General features: G+C 34.0%; 1 pseudogene across 1 annotated transcript; it reads right to left on the bottom strand.

Moving 5' to 3' along the window:
* Positions 1 to 1,501: 1,501 nt before the first annotated feature.
* LOC145797299 (CDK5RAP3 protein homolog) lies at positions 1,502 to 7,088 on the bottom strand (annotated as a pseudogene). The gene is made up of 12 exons (XR_014338660.1): positions 6,996 to 7,088; positions 6,485 to 6,913; positions 6,203 to 6,316; positions 4,640 to 4,766; positions 4,053 to 4,179; positions 3,854 to 3,948; positions 3,615 to 3,750; positions 3,376 to 3,528; positions 2,608 to 3,166; positions 2,057 to 2,177; positions 1,909 to 1,946; positions 1,502 to 1,822 (listed from the first exon to the last, which is right to left on the bottom strand). The product of XR_014338660.1 is annotated as a CDK5RAP3 protein homolog (transcript).
* Between the last annotated feature and the right edge of the window lie 1,076 nt (positions 7,089 to 8,164).

Genomic DNA, 8,164 nt, shown 5'->3' with positions numbered 1-8,164 from the left:
TTCTCTGAGTTCTGATTATATAAAATAATGTAGCAAATAAAATATAATTTCATATATAGAATCACTATAAAATTTAAATGACAAATCCATAATATAAAATAATATAGAATTGGTATTGGATAAAGAGCAATGCACAAGAAAATAAGGGGAAAAAAAGGTAATTTAACATTTAAAAAAAAATCCTAATACTTTTGAAAGAAACATGAAACAAAAAATTGGTATTGGGTTTGTGGATTATCTCAATTTACTATGAAAAATATATGGAAAAGAAATATTTGTCAAATAGAATTCATATAAAACAGGTAAAATTAGTATAATTTAAATTAGGTTTGGATTCACTATTGGAAATTAGATTTTTAGTGGCGTTTAAAAAACACCGCTATAACTATCAAAAATGCCGCTAATTCCTTTTGCGACGTTTAGTATCAAACGTCGAAGATGCAACCATCGCTGTACCTTTATGACGCTTTAAAAGCATCGCTATATTAATATATGTGGCGTTTTTTAAAACGCCGCTAAATGTGCTGTATAATAGTTCAATGGCGTCACGTCTCATTTTAGCGACATTTTAAAAACGACACAATAGCTTTTTTTAATTTGAAAACGCCGTTGTAGTTCTATTTTTAATTATTTTTTTTTTTTAAATTGTGACAATTCTGTGAGATTTAACTAAAATGAGTTGAACTGAAAAGATCAGTAGAGCATTTAAAGACAAGAACCACAACAGGAAATGATCTGATCATTGTTTTCTGAAAGCACTTTTGGTAATGATAATTTTAACTATAAATGCAATGGCACATGTTTAGCAACATGCTAGGCTTTTACAAGTACTAGAATTACAGCCAAATGACAAAAAACCCCTAACACAAAAAAAAAAAAAAAAAAAAAAAAATTAGAAATCCAACAGTCAAAGTAGTTTAAACTAACACTACTTTTTCTGGTACTCCAATTTCAACAAAACAACACATATCTTTTTAATTTTAAATTAAGATTCAACAGAATAGTTTTCTATTCCAGCCTTTCCTTCAAATCAGTTCCCCAGCATTCCTCTGCCCACTTTTCTGGCGGTGGTATAATGATAGAAACGATACTATACACAAGTTCAAGGCAGCGAATCAATTCGACATAGATCAAGTTTTCAACTGAAAATAAAAAATAAAAAAAATTCAAAGATTCCTCTGGTTCTCTATCAAATTTTCCTGCACAGCCTTCACAAGATGTTTAATTTCAGTCATTTATATCAATGAATTTTCAAGTCCATAACAAACCATTCAAACAACTTATTTGAGTTCAAGTTTTCATTTTACCATTCAAATAGGAGATTTTTGTGGTTGGATACCTCAGAAAATGAAAATGCTCAAGACAATATTGATAATTTCGTTGGAAGAGCCCCATACTAGTTAAATTTTAATCTGATATAACAATAACTGGAGCAAATTAAATTTTAATATGATATAACAATAAACGAAGCGAATTGAATCAAACCAAACTAAGCATTGTGTCCGAATCAAGTGCGGTCGGCTAATCAAGGCTATATACTCAAAGTAAATAAATTCATCTTTCTTTTTTTTTTTTTTTTTACTACTAAATCTAATCTAACCATATGTTAATGTTCAATCATCATAGATTTTGCTGAAATTTTAAGCATAGAAATCCAGCAGATACATGCATTATAAACCCCCAAAACAAAACAAAACAAAACAAAAATTCAAATGAAAAATAACCATTAAAGCAATGGATTAAAAAGGAAATAATTGAAAAGCACCTTTCTGGGCTTGAAGAAGATTCCGACCCATTAAAGATCTACCCCCAAATATATCATCTGCATTACACAAACCCACATGCAAAAATTACTATTATTACAATAGATATACATATATAGAAAGATAAGTATTGGGTTTTGCATACCTAAAATGAAAAAGGAAGCAGATGCAGACACAGAGAGGCTGGTCAAAAGGAAGAAGAAGACAAGTAAAAGGAGAGTCCCTTATGTATTTTCCATTGCTTTATAAAGTTTATAGTTGATCTTTGTTAAGCAACAAAGGAATGAACTCACCTGCTTTGGCCACAATGACGTCAATGAATTCTGCAGCTCCATGCGTTTGGCAGACAAGTCCTTCAACCCCTCCTTTATCTTCACTTCGTGCTGTTTCTTTTCCTCTAGTGTACTCACTAGTCTATCAAGAAACCTGAAAATTATATGCACACTACAGTCAATACTTGATATTGTCACAACTCATTAGGAATAATAAGCATGGCATCATGAAACCAAACTACTAGTAATGTGCATGACTGGAGGGAGAGGGATAGTCAAGCAAACTATAGTTACTGGGCAAAAACCATCAAGATCAGGACAGAAAACTTCTGAAACGGTCATAACGATAGACAGTTGATTCCTTACAACAACCAAAAATGCAAAGACTTATTGGGATCGCACAAGATATGCATCAATCAAATACCAAAAGGATTGTATTGTTTGTTACATTCTCGTGCCCTTTTACACATGAAAACAACCAAAAGTATTAACCAACAACGAATGTTTGGAAAAATAAAAAATAAAAAATTCCATCAGTACCTAATTAATCAAAATGACAAATAAGCACATACCTCAAATAGGTCATCAAGAATCTTATTCTTGTACTCCGTCTCCAAAAGCTGGCTCCTCTGTTGGGCGATTTCTTGGGTTTTAGTTTAATAGATGTATGAGACTCCAAGACTGCATTTGACAAGCCTGTATCTTTAATCGCCTGAACTTGAGGATACTCAACACTAATATCCCAAGAAATCTCTGGCACAGAGACCTCTGGGACCACAACATTTTCCTTTTTATCTAACAAGGTCTTATCAGATTCCACACCATCATCATTCAGTGGAGAATTTTGTAAAAACTTATTGGCATTCACAATCTCATAAGGACCCAATCCATTGCCAGTATCTTCTATTTCTTCCGCAGTACCAATATCCCAATCTATCTGAGAGTTGTCAACAGTAATATCCCAGTCAATAATATCAGCTACACTCCCATCTCCCTAGTTACATAGTTTGATTCATCAAGGCGGGCTTCAACACTCACAGTATCAAGAACTTCAGAGCCCACAGAAACATTTAGAGAATGCGGGTTTTCAATAATGTCCCTTAGATTTGGTAGCACAGTCCCAGAAGTTTTCTGCAATCACACCAAACAACCGCAGTGTTATTGATGGCATCCAACACAATAATCCCCAGTTCCATCTGTCTGCCCACTAACAAAGACCATTATACTTAACCAGGACACATCTAGCGACAATTACAACAAACCAATTGAACAAAGACAATTACGTGACAGCAGTAAACGTCTAGTAACAATCACAAACATATATTTAATAATTTTTTTACATCCTTTTCCGTGTGCACATCTCTAACAAAATTTGAATAAAACTCAATTGCCTGTGACACAGAATCACCACTTGAGACTTCCAGAATCCTCTTAAATGTGCTTGGGAGAGATTTCTTTGCAGTTTCTAACTGTTCTGACCTCACATTTATTCCCTGCAAAGCAAAAGTTGACACTTAATTTGTTCGTTCTTAAAGGAATATACATCATCAGTAGAGTGGCATGCGATGCAGGATCATACCTGCAATCTTGGCTCTTGACAAGCCTCTGCAAATTTAGCTGCTGAAAGAGCTGCATTTCTTTTAATATCAGCTTCCTTGCGCTCTAGTTCAGCCAGTTGCCGTTGAGTCCTTTGGACCTGATTTTTCTGATATGGTCTTCAAATATGAAATACAATTAATCAATAATAAAAGCCGCACAAACATCAAGCAAATATTATTATTTAGCATTAACCAAGTAGACAATCACGAGAGCACTCACATTTCATAATGAACATTCTAGACCACTAGCTGAGCAGCCTCACCAAGGTAAATATGATCTTTCTCAAAAGATTGCACGATTGACTCCCAAACACCCTGCCAGAGGTTAAAATTTAAATAAGAATTATATGTAGAAAAATGGTAAGTCAGGGGAGGGAGAGAGAGAGAGAGAGAGAGAGGACTGTTTTTGTAGATCTTACAGCAGCACCTGAAAGCTGGCCAAAAATATTACGGCTTTCTGGAGTCAACTTCAAAAGAATACCATATATTTGTTTGGCTTCCAAGTAACCAATCCATGGAAAGAGAATGTGAATTGACATAAAACACCTAAATAGTAAGTAAAAAAGAAAAAATCAACACTGCTGAGTATAATTCCTTGAGTTTCAGTGCAACAAATTAATAAGCCACCACATCTTAACTACTAATAAATTTCCTGAAGTCAATGTATCCACACAGAAAATATATCTCAGGCCAACTCCACAACAAAGATCAACTATAAACTTTATAAAGCAATGTAAAAGCATGATTATTCATTGTAAATAGCAAAAATTCCTCCATGAATAGAACATATATTCCATGGCTTGTGAGCATGTCTATCCAAGTACTTGTATACACATACTTATGTATGCGAACATATATCCACATGTTAAAGAAATATTAAATCAACAACATATCCATTTCTGTGTTTTATACATATATGTATGTCTAGGTGTAGGTGTAGGTGTAGGTGTAGGTGTAGGTGTAGGTGTAGGAATTTTCTATGTACATGTTAAAGAAAGAAGATCACCTCAACATCAAATGATAATCATGTCTTGCAGGTAGCAAGTCATTTGAGATCAGTTCTTGTCGGAAAGTATCTACAACCTTTAGATCTTTGAATCGCACCCAGTTCAGCATTTAGATCTTTGGAGCTCCTTCATATATATATATATATATATTTGTGAGTGAAAGACAAATCGGCCAAGTTTGGTTTTACTCCACTATCACATATTTGCATACAGCACAAACCAAAACAAAAGAAAAGGCGTTTAAAAAACGTCTTCTATTAGTGAAACTGTTCCGTTTTAATTAAAACAAAATGTACCGTTTATAAAACGTCATTAAATATTTTAAAAAAGTGGTGTTTAAATAAACACCATTAAATCCCTGTTGATTAATAAGTTCCATGTAAACAAATGGCAAATGATAAGTACTAATTGGAATGGCACAACATTGGGGTCAGCAAGCCCGACCGTTACATGTCGATTAGCAAGCTTATTACACCTGTGGACCTGCAACATCGATTTATGGTATTTTAAAGATACCGGTAAAGCATCTCTATAAAATTTGGAAAGAGTGGCAATCCAAGAGGCTATCTTTTAAGCACAACCAAAATAAACCCTAGCAAATTTTTGTGCACTCTACCCCAAACAAAACACAATCAACCCCAAGCCTTTCGCTTCTAATTAAAAGATAACTAGATACCAACAATTGGGCTTGTGCACTCTACCCCAAACATTAACAAAGTCACCCCCAAACATAAACTTTGGTTCTATTTAAACAGATAACTAGACACCAACATTTGGGCAACAAACAAGAGAAAGCATCAATCAATTTCAATTTTCAACAACTGATGTACCATACCCATGATAAGTAATTGGAAGCTAATATTTTGCAATGAATAAACCAGTTGACTCAGTCAATTCCATATTCAGTTGGTATTTTCTTATTTACAATCAGTTTCAGGATCTTAAAAACCCAACTCAAGTTCAACCAATGGTAGACAAATAAGAATTACATTGTTAGGGGAAAAGTATTGACCTAAAGGGAAGGGGCCAATTAACACAGAATCATATATAGTTATCCCGTCAAGTAAACTATACACCAAAGTCAAATTAGGCAAAAAATATTTTGTAACAAAGTCTATGCAAGAAAATAGATAAATCCATTTGAAATAAATAGACCATAAAACTCGGAGAAAAATGGGGCCATTAAAGTTTCATGAAAACAATACCAATTCCTTGCCAAGCTCGACATCATCTTGGTAGCTGCTCTGCTTGCCTTGGCTACTCCCACAAAAGAGACAAATACTCTTGAACACACAAAGATATGTACACACATAGCTAATACACACAAACTTAACTTAACAAGATATCATAACATTAAAAACAAAACTTAAACTTACATCACACATGCCTAAATAATCTTATGGTTATGGTCTCTTTTTATATAAATTATTATAACCTCATGAAAGCTCAGCTTAAAACAATATCATCACTTCACTATTATAACCTCCGACAAAGAGAATCTGTTAGTTTCCCCGGATTACAAGGCTAGCATTATAGAGATCAAGAAGGTTAAGAAATATAACCTTAGCCAGTCCCTCCCCTTCATTTTCTGCTAGAGCCTTTGTGTTAGGCTTAAAACTTGTCTTGGCAACACTTATCTCAAACCCCTCTATTTCAGCTCTCTCTTTCGCTTGAGGCTGCAAAATTTTAGATGTTAGTCAACTATAGGTAAATTACAAGAATATGGTGGGTAAGCTTTTTTATTTCACTACCCAATAAGAACAAAAGAGACAATAAAAATCCCTTTTTATTTATTTTATTCTATTTGTGGGTTTGGTATGAGAATTGGAAAATTTGATATTCACCTCTGTGAGTCCAGCCATTACTAATTTCTAGGTGAGTGAAACAAGCTGCTGGAATGCTCAAATGGTTGAGCACATGATCTTTTCCACTGACTTGTTCAACAACTATATGAAGAGAGCAACGCTAAATATGCAATAGGTGTAAAATGTAAGTATAGCTTGAAGTAGCAAATAGCAAGGTAATAACCACATACTAGAAATCCCTTGTGCACTGGCAGCATAAGCAAGAATCATTTTCTCATTTACAACATCAATACAATACAAGTGAGGAACCTAATGGTAGAAGTATTGTTCCAAGAACCAGTTGCAAAACCATACAGAAAATTGTGTTCATGACAGAATCTATAGATAACAAACCAGGTTTCCATTTGCATCAATAACTTGCATACGCTCATCTACTAGAACAAAACCCCGTTGTGTCACTACATTGATCTGCAAAAAAACCAATACAACACTTCAGCATTGGCTCATGCATATTATCAATTAACATGACATACATTCTCCAGTCCAAGACCTTTTGTAAATGGACACCTTCCAGTTGTAATTAATGCCGCATCTACCTGTAGCAAAACAACCGAATTTTGTGATAAAGGGTGCGGTACAACAAACTAGATAAATAAAGAAGCATGGACAGACAGTAAGCTAGAAAAGTCTCAAATTGGGTTTTCAAGCTTACTCCATAAAGCAGAGAACCATTGTTACATGGGAGCAAAAATACAATAAAAACCTCAATTTCCGCTACTTGATTACATCCACAAAGGAAAGGACCTTTTAATTTCGCCGCTCTGTTAATAGAACATGAAATCTGCTACCAATATCACAGAACAAAAATTTTCCTCCAAGGTATCTTTCGGTTCTTTTGTCTTGCCATCAATAAGCTCAATAGTGACTGGTTTCCCATCCGTTGCTTGAGTGATCTATGGAAAGGAAAACACACAGGACCTAGAATTTTAGAAAATTGTAACAATGCAGCACACAAAAATAAACAGGAAATTACCTTGGAAGCAAACACTCCAGTAGAGGATCCTCCAATCTTATCTAATAAAATGTTAAAAATCTGTAATACTAAACTCTAAAATCTAAATCCTGCATATGCACTGAATTGAAAATTCTCAACCTTAACCTTGCAGCGCAGTTTATGTGACCTCTACTCAGTCTGTATAGCAATCTCAGATAACCAGAAAATTATTTTTAAAAAAAATAAATAAATAAACTCACACCCCAAAGAGACAAAAGCTAACATAAATATGCTTACACCAAGTCGATAAGAACCAAAAGTCAATATAACAGCATTTGCATCCTCCACCATCTAATCAGTGTAACCTCTAAACAAGATTCTATTGCACCACAAAACACTAAAAACTAAACATGAAAAGGGAAGGGAACAGAGCTTAAACTTGACTACGAAAAAATTGTTAGTAATGGTTGCCCATGTGGCATGAACATTTGAATTTGAACCTTATCCAAATAGGTTTTGAAATTGAATTCAAACCTATTTAGGATAACCACTCAGGATATAGATATTATTAGTTTTAACTGATATGGATAGATTATAATAATATATTATATATCTGATATATGGTTATGGGTGATTAAGTGTGAAACAACGTATGATCTGTTTCTACCCATATACTGTCTCTCTCCCAAAAACAACAATCAAGTCCTTTGCACTGTGAGTTGTGT

This window comes from Camellia sinensis, chromosome 8 (assembly GCF_055761805.1).
Source record: "Camellia sinensis isolate YWXY chromosome 8, ASM5576180v1, whole genome shotgun sequence".
NCBI lineage: Eukaryota > Viridiplantae > Streptophyta > Magnoliopsida > Ericales > Theaceae > Camellia > Camellia sinensis.
Note: the sequence above shows the minus strand (reverse complement) of the source record. Positions and strands in the feature narration are given on the sequence as shown.